The sequence below is a fragment of the Podarcis pityusensis genome, assembly GCF_964106645.2.
Source record: "Podarcis pityusensis genome assembly, chromosome: 12".
Lineage (NCBI taxonomy): Eukaryota > Metazoa > Chordata > Lepidosauria > Squamata > Lacertidae > Podarcis > Podarcis pityusensis.
The window spans coordinates 3408041-3421946 of record NC_138037.1 but is presented as its reverse complement, the minus strand read 5'-3'; the positions used below and the strand labels follow the sequence as shown (position 1 = coordinate 3421946).

General features: G+C 42.5%; 1 protein-coding gene and 1 long non-coding RNA gene across 4 annotated transcripts in view; one reads left to right on the top strand and one right to left on the bottom strand.

The window, feature by feature from the left end:
* LOC308459232 overlaps nt 1-12499 on the bottom strand; it is a 216915-nt gene extending 204416 nt beyond the window's left edge. Inside the window, exon 1 of the long non-coding RNA XR_013977930.1 lies at nt 12458-12499. This is a non-coding gene — a long non-coding RNA (uncharacterized lncRNA). The remainder of the gene's footprint in view (nt 1-12457) is intronic.
* Nucleotides 1-13906, top strand: part of LOC308459060 (zinc finger protein 653-like) — a 78837-nt gene that overhangs the window by 12901 nt on the left and 52030 nt on the right. The window lies entirely within an intron of this gene.

Sequence of the window (13906 nt, the reverse complement as noted above, 5' to 3'; positions counted from 1 at the left end):
AGATAGGGTGCCGTCAGGGCCAGATTTAGGTTTGATGCGGCCCTCAGCTCCTGAAGGTAATGGGGCCCTTGATATGTCCAGCTGTCCTTTGTCAACAACAAATTGTTGCCGTTTTTTGTGTTGAATATATGCTAATTTATGGACCCAATAGGTATCTAAAGCCATTTGAACATGCAGAATGCAGGCACCCTCTATATAGAAAGGAGCAAACCCGAGATATTTTAGGGAGCAGGCTAGCAGGCGGGGCCCCTGACTTACATCATAGGAGCCTACACAACACAAACAGTAAAATAATAATAATAAAATTTTATTTATATCCCGCCCTCCCCAGCCGAAGCCAGGCTCAGAGCAAACAAAACACTGTTGCTGTATTTTAATTTATTTTTTTATCTTATATTTTGGAAATGTACATCTAGTTCCCCCCACCCTTTAATTTTTGGGGGGCCCCCAAGAGAGTGGGGCCCTGAGCTATAGCTTGTTCAGCTTATATATAAATCCAGCACCGGACGGCCTCCTGTGAACACAAATCACTCGCCCTTAAATAACTGTGTTCACTGCCGGTTCACTCCCTGTATGGGACAGCTCAGCTGCATATTCCTGCATTTCAGCGGGTTGGACTGGATGATCTCCAGGGTCCCTTCCAAGTCTACAATTCTATTGACTCTATGACTGCCTAGCACCTTTGTTTGAGCATCGACAACTCCCTTAAAAATGCAGTGTTTGCTTCTTGTGGGCATTTAAATTTTAACAATGTTTTGAAAGGTTTCTAATCTATTTTAATTTTATTTTTGTAAGCTTCCACTGTTAATCTCGTTGGAATAACTTTGGAGCTGTTCCTGCTGTTCTCTTAAAGGGATTAGCTAATAAAATTCTGGGCTATGCACAGTCCTCATGGCTCTTTGACGTGACTTAACCGCAACTGCAAAGAACATCGTCTGTGTATTAGAGAATGGCCCTCCTTATGACAAAACACATGGATTTAGCAGCGTTACTTTTATAAGCTAAAGCGGCAACATGCAAAATGGAATGTGAACACATCCTATTTTAACACAGAAGGAAAGAATGAAAGCCCTTTGTGGCTTAGGGCCCTCGTATTTATGGGACCGCCTCTCCTGGTCTGCCCCACAGAAGACCTTAAGGTCCATGAACAACCATAGTTTAGAGGTCCCGGGCCCTAAGGAAGTCAGATTATCCTTCCCCCAGGGCCAGGGCCTTCTCAGTGGTGGCTCCGACCTAGCGGAATGCTCTGTCCCAGGAGACCACGGCCCTGCAGGATTTAACTTCCTTCCACAGGGCCTGTAAGACAGAGCTATTCCACTGGGCTTTCAATTTGAACTTAGCCTGATCTTTTATTCCCCTTCCTTCCCTCCCCCTCCCCTTTTTATGAAGATTACCCGCTCTGGGATCCCAAAACTAATTCTCCCCTGGTCTCCTTGCTGGCCCAAATAGGACTAATTTAGCCAGCTAGCCCTGGTGATCATCTAATGTTTATTGGATGGATTTCCCCCCTAAATTGATTTTTATAAACAATAAATTCTGAATTTATTGTTATTCACGTTTTATACTGTATTTTATGCTGTTTTTTGTTGCATCAATTGTTTTAAATTTGCTGTTAGCTGCCCTGAGCCCAGTTTTCTGAACCGGGAAGGGCAGGGTATAAATAAAAATTTATTATTATCTTATTCATAATGTAAAATGCCTAATTGATTTATTTATTTAGGGAATATCCCTGAAGGACTTTGACAGGTTGTCTTTCGATATGATCTTGATGAGCCCTCCTTGTCAACCCTTTACGAGGTGCGTGTTTCAAATTCCCCATTTCTGTTTAAAAGGAGAGGAAAACATGTGCTGATGTAGATCTTACGGTATTAAATGCTTCCAGAAGGGATATCGGATAGCTTGACTTTTTTTTCATTTAAGGTTGTTTTTTTTTAACGAAGTACAATAGTACAAAAATTAATGACATTTAATAAAGTAAAAAAACAAAAAACATTACTCTTAGATGTACATTGCACCAGGCTAAATGATAAAACCTTTAGATATATATGGTGGCGTACAAATTTAATAAATAAATATTAATAAATTTAATTAATAAATATTAAGTTTTACTTGCAGTCAACCCACTGAGAGTAATCTCTCTAAGTTAGGCATGTCTGTTAATTCCAATGGGTCTACCCTGAGTAGGGCTTCCACACCAAACTCTTATTTGTGTGAAATGAAAGATGGAATAAATTCTCTAGTCAGAACTCAGAGCTCCATGCAAGAAAGTTGAGTCACGTTTGCCAATAGCTTTGATTCTCTTCTCTTCCTTGTCTGCAGAATCGGCCGACAGGGCGATGTTTCGGACCCCAGGACCCGGAGCTTTCTCTATATTCTGGATATTCTTCCAAGGTAATCAGCTCAAAAGTGGCTTTCCTTAAGGCGATTTCCCTTCTCTAGATTTTCTGAAATACACACAGAAATACTGCTCTGTAAGCAAACCGTTTTGTGCAACCTCTCCAACCCTGAAAAGAGTCTAGTTTGGGTGGGTAATGTTACCTGGAAGTCTGCAAACACACTTCTAATCTTCCTTGGCCAAGCATGTCTGAGTAGAGGAAGAAGAGAAGAGTTTGGATTTGATATCCCGCTTTATCACTACCCGAAGGAGTCTCAAAGCGGCTAACATTCTCCTTTCCCTTCCTCTCCCAAACAAACACTCTGTGAGCTGAGTGGGGCTGAGAGACTTCAGAGAAGTGTGACTGGCCCAAGGTCACCCAGCAGCTGCATGTGGAGGACACAAGAATTGCCTACCCGAGAAGAATGGCAGAGGAAAGTGATGGACTATATGGAACTGGCTGAGATGACCGGCAGAATTCGAGATCAGGAAGAAGGGTTGATGGAAGAAGACTGGAAAAAATTTAAAATATATCTTCAGAAACACTGTAATATAAAAGAATGTTAGAAAAAGTTGGAGAAGAATACTAGACCGTATTGGCAGACAGGGTATAATGGAATAAGTAAATATGAGGTGTAAAATGAGGATAGAGGAGAATTAAATACTTTCGAATGTTAAAATAAGTAAAAGAAAAGAAGGTTAGAAGGATTTGCTGGAGATACGATTTAAACTAGAATACAAAGCAGGGAGGTGAGAGGAAGTCATGGAAATAAGTAAATGAGAAAATGGTTGTAATGGTCTAATTTGATTTTTGTCATTTTTTACTGTGATTTTTTGTCTTTTTTATTTCTTTTTTACTGTCTGTTTTTTGTAAGATGTATGTGGTTTGTTTTTTTTTCTATATCTTTTTTTGTAACTTTAAAATTGGAATATTCTTTAAAAAAAAATTAGTGGGAAATTGCAAAAAAACACACAAAACAAAACAAAACAAATACACAGGATCAATATTCAGATTCCACTAGCTCTTGTGTTACTGAAATAACGATCACATGCTTTCTCTGCCTGGGGCCCCTGATCCTAGAAATGCTGAATTTTTTTATTTTTATTTTATTATTATTATTTGGTCATCTTTTGAGAGAAATGGGCTGCCACACGGTTCAGATGTCAAATGCAGACGGCATCTTAGTTTAATGGAAGTTTTGATCCAAATCGTATCATTTTATTAACTATCCTTTATAAACAAATTCTTTTGCAGACTAGCCAAGCTACCCAAATATTTACTTTTAGAAAACGTCAAAGGCTTCGAAACATCTTCTGCTAGGTATGGTGAAATATACCGAGTCGCAAAGTGATTTCATGCTCTTTGTTGCAGCTTGTCAACAGTGAATGAATTTCCCCCAAAACCTCAGGCTTTTATACACATTATTTACACAACGGGTCCCGTCTGATTGGCTGATTCTGCTTCCCTGCTGGATCCTGATTGGGCTGCTCCCACAGGCCAATCAGGTTATTGCATTCTAGGATCCTATCTACCTATTGTTCTAGGATCCAAGCTCAGTAAATAACATTTGGTGGAATTACTTATTTTCTTATTTGCTGGAGGGGCGGGAGAGAATCACAGATATGATGCAAAAGGTCTCTTCAGGCTGGAAAATGTTGTTTTCGGGGGGGGGGGCGGAGAGATTTGACATAGAAAATATAATATCTGCTTTGGAAGGAGGCTTTTGGTGGTCATCTAAGTCCGGGTGACTCAGCGTAACAGTTTGCAAGTAGAAAATATACATAGCACAACACCTGAGGCATTTAACTTGTCATAGTCCAATTCATTGTTTTTTAATATGTATATATGTATTGTATTGCCAGAGATGAACTCATACGAACACTAGAGAAGTGTGGATTTACATATCAAGAATTTCTCTTGTCTCCAACTTGCGTGAGTAATGTCATAACCAAAAACAAATCGAACTCTGAAAGTTCCCATGTAGATCTACGCTTTTTGTGTGTGAAAAAGATGACTGGATAGTCAGTGTATTACGTAGTGTTACTGTGGGGTCAGAAATGATTATTGAGCCTGTTTTTATATAAAATAACCAGCTATATTCGCTTCTTTATAAAATTGTGCTTGCTGTCTCTGTTTCCCTGTTGGAGAATCTATCAGGTGTTATGCTAAGGAAAGCCAGTTTGCAGTCCATCAATCTGGCCTTTTGAAGTTGAATTTCTCCCGTTGTCTATTTGTTAGTAAAGGTAAAGGGACCCCTGACCATTAGGTCCAGTCACAGACAACTCTGGGGTTGCGGCGCTCATCTCGCTTTATTGGCCGAGGGAGCCGGCGTACAGCTTCCGGGTCATGTGGCCAGCAGGACTAAGCCGCTTCTGGCAAACCAGAGCAGTACACGGAAACGCCGTTTACCTTCCCGCTGGAGCGGTACCTATTTATCTACTTGCACTTTGACGTGCTTTCGAACTGCTAGGTGGGCAGGAGCAGGGACCGAGCAACGGGAGCTCACCCCGCCGTGGGGATTCGAACCGCCGACCTTCTGATCAGCAAGCCCTAGGCTCAGTGGTTTAACCCACAGTGCCACCCGCGCGTCTATTTGTTAGGGACTCATTAATTACCTCTTACCAGCTCGTTTGGAATGTGTTAAGGCAGGGGTCAGCAACCTTCTTCAGCCGTGGGCCAGTCCACCATCCCTCAGACCATGTGGTGATCTGGACTATATTTTGAAGAAAAAAAATGAATGAATTCCTATGCCCCACAAATAACTCAGAAATGCATTTTAAATAAAAGGACACATTCTACTCATGTAAAAACACGCTGATTCCCTGACTGTCCGCGGGCCAGATTGAGAAGGCGATTGGGCCAGATCCAGCCCCCAGGCCTTAGGTTGCCTACCCCTGCATTAAGGAGTCATTTTATTGCTCAAGGCCTGTAGATAGCAAAGAGGCGCCTAAGAGTGAAAGATTTACAATCCAAGGTAACAAGGAGAATTAGGAGATGCTGAGTTAAGAAAGTAAAGTAAAGGTAAAGGGACCCCTGACCATTAGGTCCAGTCATGGACGACTCTGGGGTTGCGGCGCTCATCTCGCTTTATTGGCCGAGAGAGCCGGTGTACAGCTTCTGGGTCATGTGGCCAGCATGACTTCTGGCGAACCAGAGCAGCGCACGGAAACGCCGTTTACCTTCCCGCTGGAGCGGTACCTATTTATCTACTTGCACTTTGACGTGCTTTTGAACTGCTAGGTTGGCAGGAGCAGGGACTGAGCAACGGGAGCTCACCCCATCGCGGGGATTCGAATCACCGACCTTCTGATCAGCAAGTCCTAGGCTCTGTGGTTTAACCCACAGCGCCATCCACATCCCTTTGTTAAGAAAGTACGCACGCGTAAATATCTCATGAATATCAAAAGACACATCCCTTGTCCTTAAATTACTAATTTAAATGTACATGGGATGTATGTGACTGTATGTGACTTGTGGGGGACACATGTCAAGGAACAGAAGGAGCAGACCCTGAACTGGGCATCGTCAGCTGCAAGTTCTTAACCAAAAGAAATTAGGGGAGGGACAAAAGGGGAGACAGGGGGGAAGCGCAGTTTTAAAAGCCTGGTGTAGGCGTCCTCATGGCCGGCCAACCTTCTTCTGTACCCTTATTCAATTGAATTAAACAATGTTTTGGATCTCCTGCCTACAGGCTCTTATTGGTGTCAACAGTGCCTGGAACAATTTAAGGTTTGATTAGCAGACCCCAATATTACTACCCGGATCAAGGCTACTCCAACTAGGGTTTGATGATGATGATGATGATGGCATTAGTACCCTGCCCATCTGACTGGGTAAACCCAGCCACTCTGGGTGGCTTCCAGCATATATAATAATAATAATAATAATAATAATAATAATAATAATAATAATTTATTATTTATAACCCGCCCATCTGGCTGAGTTTCCCCAGCCACTCTGGGCGACTCCCAATCACATGTTAAAAACGATACAGCATTAAATATTAAAAGCTTCCCTAAACAGGGCTACCTTCAGATGTCTTTTCAAGAGAAGATAGCTAGTTATTTCCTTCACATCTGAAGGGAGGGTGTTCCACTGGGCGGGCACCACCACTGAGAAGGCCCTCTGCCTGGTTCCCTGTAACTTGGTTTCTTGCAATGAGGGAACTGCCAGAAGGCCCTTGGAGCTGGACCTCAGTGTCCTGGCAGAACGATGGGGGTGGAGACGCTCCTACAGGTATACTGGACCGAGGCCGTTTAGGGCTTTAAAGGTCAGCACCAACACTTTGAATTGTGCTCGAAAACGTACTGGGAGCCAATGCAGATCTCTCAGAACCGGTGTTATGTGGTCCCGGCGGCCGCTCCCAGTCCCCAGTCTAGCTGCCGCATTCTGGATTAATTGGAGTTTCCGGGTCACCTTCAAAGGTAGCCCCACGTAGAGCGCATTGCAGTAGTCCAAGCGGGAGATATGAAAAAACATAATAGAACATTGAAAAGCGTCCCTTTACAGGGCTGCCTTCCCTCTGCCTGGTTCCCTGTCGCTTCACTTCTCGCAGTGAGGGAACCGCTAGAAGACCCCCCCCTGTTTAGGACAGTGTTATTGTTTTGTTATAATAAAACCTGGCATTTTGATAACTTGGCTGTTCTGCATGCTGTGGGCCTTGGTTACTTATTGCAGTCTTTTCCCTTGCAGCTTGGCATCCCAAACTCAAGACTAAGGTATTTCCTGATCGCAAGGCTTCAGTCAGAGCCTTTTCCTTTTCAAGACCCTGGTAAGGTGAGGCTGTAGCCTTCTTAGACTTTACCGACTGGTGGGGTCTGTATTGCTCCCGGACGGGAGGAAGGAAGTCAAATGACACCGAGGTTGATTCAGAGAAAGAGTTTATTCTGCTCTCCGAATAGCAGAAGGCACTTGCGTGGTCAAGTCCAAAGAAATGAGAAATTTCATGCAGTATATATATCCTCCAGGCACCCTCTTCCCCCTTCCCCAGGAATCCAGCCACGTCAGCTTATACACGCAGGTTGACATCACACATGTACCTGCTCCAGTACTCTTAACCATAAAAGGGTGTTCCCCTTCCTGTATTCCTTATCTTGGGGTAAGAAGGTCTCCTGGCGCTGTTCCCGGACTAGGTCTGTACGTCAGAGTGTGGTCAGGATGTAAGATAAGACCCAGACATGCCATCCCTGCTCCACTGGAACAGCCAAAGCCATCCATTGTCGTCACGGACTAATAAAGGAGAGCGCTTTGAGCACTTGTTTATACAGCTGGGTTTTGGCTCAAGAGCTCAAGGTAAAGCATTTTAGAAATGGTCCTTTGGAGAAGGAAAAATGCGGATTTTGGGGCCCGTTCCAGACTGACTACACAGTCAGGTTTTTAGATTTGGGAAACCCATTCCTTCAAGGCTGTTTTCTCTGTTCTTCGCAATACCACAGCTTAGCTCGGCGCAGTAGCCAAAGACAGGGAGGCATAAACCTGCTGTGATCTCCTCTCTGGGAGCCAGTGTGGGAATGTTCAGGGAGGCAAAGAGAGGATATATTGTTTAATGATATTCTTCCTAACTTGCGTTAGCAAGTTCTATGTCTTAGCAGAGTTTAAACATCCCCCTTTAAATGCACAGCGGTTTGCTTGTTGCAGTTTTGTCTGAACCTCTCTCTTTATAAGATTCCTGGCAAGATCCCTTCTTGTCCCTCTTAAAAAGAATATACATGACAATCTTATTAAAGCGAATATAAGTTCCTTTTTAACCAGTCCTTTGGTTGACCTGATCAACATCCCATTCGCTTTTAAAATCGCTCAGAATTGGAAATCAGAGATCTTCCCGACAAAGAAAGATTGGCGGATTGTTGATGGAGTACAGCCAAGATGGATTGACAGGGCAGATAAGAGATCAAATGAAACAAAAATTCAAAAATGATTGGAATATATTTAAACAGTATCTGAAAGTCCATTATGGAGAATTAAATTTTTTGACTGGTTTAGAATAACTCCTGTAAGTAAAAATATTATAGAGGGAAAGTAGGTTTTCAAATATATAGATACATGATGATGGGTATTCAACTAAAAAAATAATAATAGAGGACCCAAGTAAGAAGGGGAGGGGAGTCAAGTGCAAATGGAATACAAATGAATTAAATAATTGAGTACATATTTTTGTTTTCTTTATTATGTTTTAGAATCACATGCTTAGTAACGGGAAAGTTGAGATGTTACAAAGTGATTTCATGGATGTTTGTCAAAAGAAACTAAGAAAGATGAATTGCAAAAAAAAAAAAAAAGATCAAATAATTTGGAGCAGTTCAGCAATGACAGTCAGACAGACAGTGGGTTTTTACTTAAACCCAGAAGAGATAAAACTTCCTTAATTTGCTTGCACGTTTTTGTTTCATGTTCAGATACTGACAGATTTCCCAAGCCAGGAGCCAGCGAGTTCGGAGGCATCCAGAGTTCCTGCAGCCTCAGCCGAGCACAGCTCCCCAAAGGCTGCAAAAGACCCAGACTCTGGTTATGACAATGATGGCAAACAACACCCACAGGACTTCCTTTTCAAGCTTGAAACAGGTTTCCAAACCTTTTTTTGTAAATTCACTATTAGAAACTGTACCTTTGAGTCCTCAATCCTTTATTACCTAGGTCAAGCTAGGATTATAATACTTCAGAATTTTGGGGAGTTCTACCCCCTATTTTTAAATTTTGGTCATTTAAAGTTTATGATTTTTCTATTTCGATTTCTGGGAATGGAGTTGAGAGACGACCTAACCTGGGGAGAAAACAGCAAAGACCTGATGAAGAGAGCACAGCAGAAGTTATATTTTCTGAGAATCCTCCGGAAAAACAATCTCTCAAAGGACCTGTTGATGGCATTTTACCATTGTACTGCTGAGAATGTATTAACTTATGGTCTCTGTGTGTGGTTTGGGAGCTGCACGGTCAGGGAAAAACCAATGCTGTCCAGGATTGTCAAGACTACGGAGAGAATAATTGGGTGCACTCTTCCCACCTTAGATCAAATCTATGCTTCCAGGTGCCATAAGAAAGCTGCAGAGATAGCGCATTATAGTGCACACCCCAGAAACGATCTCTTTCAGCTTCTGCCTTTTGGAAGAAGGTCCAGGGTTATAAAGACTAGGACTAGCCGCCTAAGAAACAGTTTCTACGCAAATGCTATTCTGGTTCTAAACACAGCATAAGGGGTCTCTATAGTATAGTGTATTTTAAAATGGGGTTTCAGAGTTTTTTAGGGGTTTTTGAATGTTTTATGTAGTTTTATGTAGTTTTTCAATTTCATTGTTCTGCATGGGACAATGACAATAAAGATATCGTATATCTTATTTCATTCTGAGGAAAGTGAAATGAGGTTTGTAGCTGGCATCCCTTTAAGGCTTTGTCCAATTTTAGGTTTTCTCATTTTTTCCCTTCAGCTTTTTGATTTTTTTATTATTTAGTTTACTTCCACAAGATAATATTTCTAGTCGATTACTTCTCGGTTCAGGGATTTTCACGATATTTCATTTGTTTTGTGCAACTGAAACAGCGGAACAGCTGGAAAGGAAACAGCAAGTGGACAGGGACCTCTCTGTGCAAATGCTAAAAGCGTACCTCCAAGATGGCGACGGAGAAGAAATGAGTCAATTCTTCCTGCCCGCAAAGTCCTTACTGCGTTACGCTTTCCTTCTAGACATCGTCACCCCCTCTTGCAGAAGATCGACGTGCTTCACGAAAGGGTAAGCGTCTCTTGAAATTACGAGTTGGTGCAGTTTCCCAAATTTGGGTCTCCAGCTGTTTTTGGACTACAACTCCCATTGTCCCCAGCTAGCAGGACCAGTGGTCAGGGATGATGGGAATTGTAGTCCCAAAACAGCTGGAGACCCAAGTTTGGGAAACACTGAGTTGGGGGAATATTATCAGAATATTAAAGGTTTTGACCTTTAAAGCCCTATGCAGCCTAGGACCCACGTACTTACGGGACTGCCTCTCCTGTAATGCCCCAGGGAGGACCTTAAGGTCCACAAATGACAACACTTTGGAGGTCCCAGGTCTCAAGGAGGTTAGGTTGGTCTCAACTAGAGCCAGGGCCTTTTCAGCACTGGCCCCGACATGGTGGAACGCTCTGTCCCAAGAGACCAGGGCCCTGCGGGACTTGACATCTTTCCGCAGGGCCTGCAAGACAGAGCTGTTCTGCCTGGCCTTTGGTTTGGACTCAGTCTGACCCTTATGTTTCCCTCCCCTTAGGGTCTTGATTTATCAGCTACTTTTAAAATGAGGCTGCATTTTAAATTGCATTTTAATCTGTATTTTAAATTGTTCCCCCCCCCCCCCCCATGATGTTTTTACTGTGATTCTATTGGTGTTAGCCGCCCTGAGCCTGGGGTATAAATAAAATTTATTATTATTATTTATTATAATTATGTCAGAATACAATATTTTCTTTGTAGCTTTCTTTTTTAAAAGCTAGCCAATAAACCAGGCTCTTCTGGAACACACCCTTCCTAAATGCGCTGTCTCCGCTGTCTCCTTGGTTGCTGTGCAGCACTCACCCCCTGCTGTCACATTTTAATCACGTTAAGAGTGGAATATCATCAGAACCATTCCTAACTTTAAAAAAAAAAAGGTTTTTGTTTATATTTTTCAAGTTTATACATTTCATTAGTTTGACAATCAATTTCACATTTCAAAGTTTGACTTCCTTCCCCGTCTTTCTTCAGTTCCTTGCATTTTTTCTTCTGCATATCCAGAGTCATTTACAGTGGTGCCCCGCAAGACGAATGCCTCGCAAGACGAAAAACTCACTAGACGAAAGAGTTTTCTGTTTTTTGAGTCATTCCGCAAGACGAATTTCCCTATGGGCTTGCTTCGCAAGACGAAACGTCTTGCGAGTTCTTGCGAGTTTGTTTCCTTTTTCTTAAAGCCGCTAAGCCGCTAATAGCCGTGCTTCGCAAGACGAAAAAACCGCAAGACGAAGAGATTCGCGGAATGGATTAATTTCGTCTTGCGAGGCACCACTGTAATTTGCTCATTTAATTATCTGCTTTATATATATACTGTTATATTATTATTATTATTATGAGCAGACTAGGCTGTGAGAACACCCAGCCCAAACGAGGGCTCACAAAGGACAATGTTGAATGGCTTTCAAATAAACTGAGCTACCCCGAGAGCAAAACGATGCTATTGGGCTGTTGTTTTGGGGCAAAATAATTTGTTAATGCACTTTGTATGGTTTATTCAAGACGGACGATGCATTATGCAGCATAATGTACCTACTCCTCATCAAACTGCCACTTATTCTCAGCTTGTTAGGTATCATGAATGTCAACGAAAGTATGACTTTTTCTAGTCAAATATCAAGAGGGCTTCCAAACAGCAGCTTCCAACAGGCGGCTGGAGGATGGATGGCAGCTAACAGATTGAGGTTGAATCCTGACAAGACAGAAGTACTGTTTTGGGGGGACAGGGGGAGGGTGGGTGTGGGGGACTCCCTGGTTCTGAATGGGGTCACTGTGCCCCTGAAGGACCAGGTGCGCAGCCTGAGAGTCATTTTGGACTCACCGCTGTCCATGGAGGCACAGGTCAATTCTGTGTCCAGGGCGGCTGTCTACCAGCTCCATCTGGTACACAGGATGAGACCCTCCCTGCCCACAGACTGCCTCGCCAGAGTGGTGCATGCTCTAGTTATCTCCCACTTGGACTACTGCAATGCGCTCTATGTGGGGCAACCTTTGAAGGTGACCTGGAAACTGCAATTAATCCAGAATGCGGCAGCTAGACTGGGGACTGGGAGCGGCCACCGGGACCACATAACACCGGTTCTGAGAGATCTGCATTGGCTCCCAGTACATTTCCAAGCACAATTCAAAGTGTTGGTGCTGACCTTTAAAGCCCTAAACGGCCTTGGCCCAGTAGACCTGAAGGAGTGTCTCCACCCCCATTGTCCAGCCCGGACACTGAGGTCCAGCACCGAGGGCCTTCTGGCAGTTCCCTCACTGCGAGAAGCCAAGTTACAGGGAACCAGGCAGAGGGCCTTCTCGGTAGTGGCGCCCGCCCTGTGGAACGCCCTCCCATCAGATGTCCAAGAGATAAACAACTACCTGACATTCAGAAGACATCTTAAGGCAGCCCTGTTCAGGGAAGTTTTTAATGTGTGACGTCTTAGTGTATTTTTGGTCTCTGTGGAAGCCGCCCAGAGTGGGTGGGGAAACCCAGCCAGATGGGCGGGGTACAAATAATAAATTATTATTATTATTGTTATTATTATTCCTCAGCGAGGTTGGTAGCTCTATCAAACTGCTTTTCGAGACTTTGTAGAATGGAAGTCTGAAAGGGAGAACATGACAGACAGCATGAAATTCCTGGCTTTGGAGTGTAAATAGGGCAACCTGCGAATAAAATCCTATTTAGATTGAGTGCATTGTATGGTCTTCTATTTTTTAAGTTCAGACTGGCTAATTTTCCACACACACACAGATTGGCTGCATTCGATAATAATGTTTCGTGCAGATTCTTTCGCAAGTTCTGCCTTCTTAACCTCTGCACTCCATCAGTTCTGGAAATCTCACCAGAATCTTAATACCTTGCTCAATTGATATTTTTTTTTAAGGTATGGTCACTATATAGAAGGAACTGGCTCCGTGTTGCAGACAGCAGAGGAGATTCAGGTACAGTGGTTTTGTTTATATGTCCCTTGATTAGTTTTGAGGTGTATTTAGGTGTGTTTTCAGAGCTTTCGTCCAGATGTATAAGCAGCAAAACGCTTTGCAGAAATAAACCCGGAATCCCATATTAAATAAATACAAATATGGATATGTGCAACCAATATGTGCAATCAAAAAGAGAAACCTTTTCAATGTATGGAGTGCGGAAAGCTTCAGTAAAAATGGAACACTTAGTGTACATCAACGAACTCACACCAGGGAGAAACCTTTTCAATGTATGGATTGTGGAAAGAGCTTCAGCAAGAGTGGAGCGCTTAGAAATCATTAACTGACTCTTACAGGGGGAGAAACCATATAAATGTTTGCAGTGTGGAAAGAGATTAATTCGTAGTGGGAAACACATTGTGCATCAACAAAGTCACACTGGGAAGAAACCATTTAAATGTATGGATTGTGGAAAGGGTTTCAGTGAGAGAGGAACTCTTAGAAAACACCAACGAACTCACATGGGGAGAAACCATTTAAATGTTATCATGCTTGAACATCAAAGCAGCAGAAATATGAGATGATTGGATCCTTACTGAACTCGAAGCATGGGTACCCCCAACAAAAATTTAAAAAATTCGGCAAAATATTTGGATTTTATGATATGTATTGGTATAATTTGGATTAGCTAATGTGATATGATTGGATTGTTAAATGGAAAACTTAATAAAAATTATTTGTTTAAAAAATGTTATCATGCTTATGATAGTATTTTATTCTCTTGTTAATTATGCTGTTTTAAATGTGTATTTTATATTTGACTTCACTTAGCAATGTTTGTTTAAAATTATTAATTTTTGCTAACTTTGTGTTATATATGTATTCTGTAGCTTA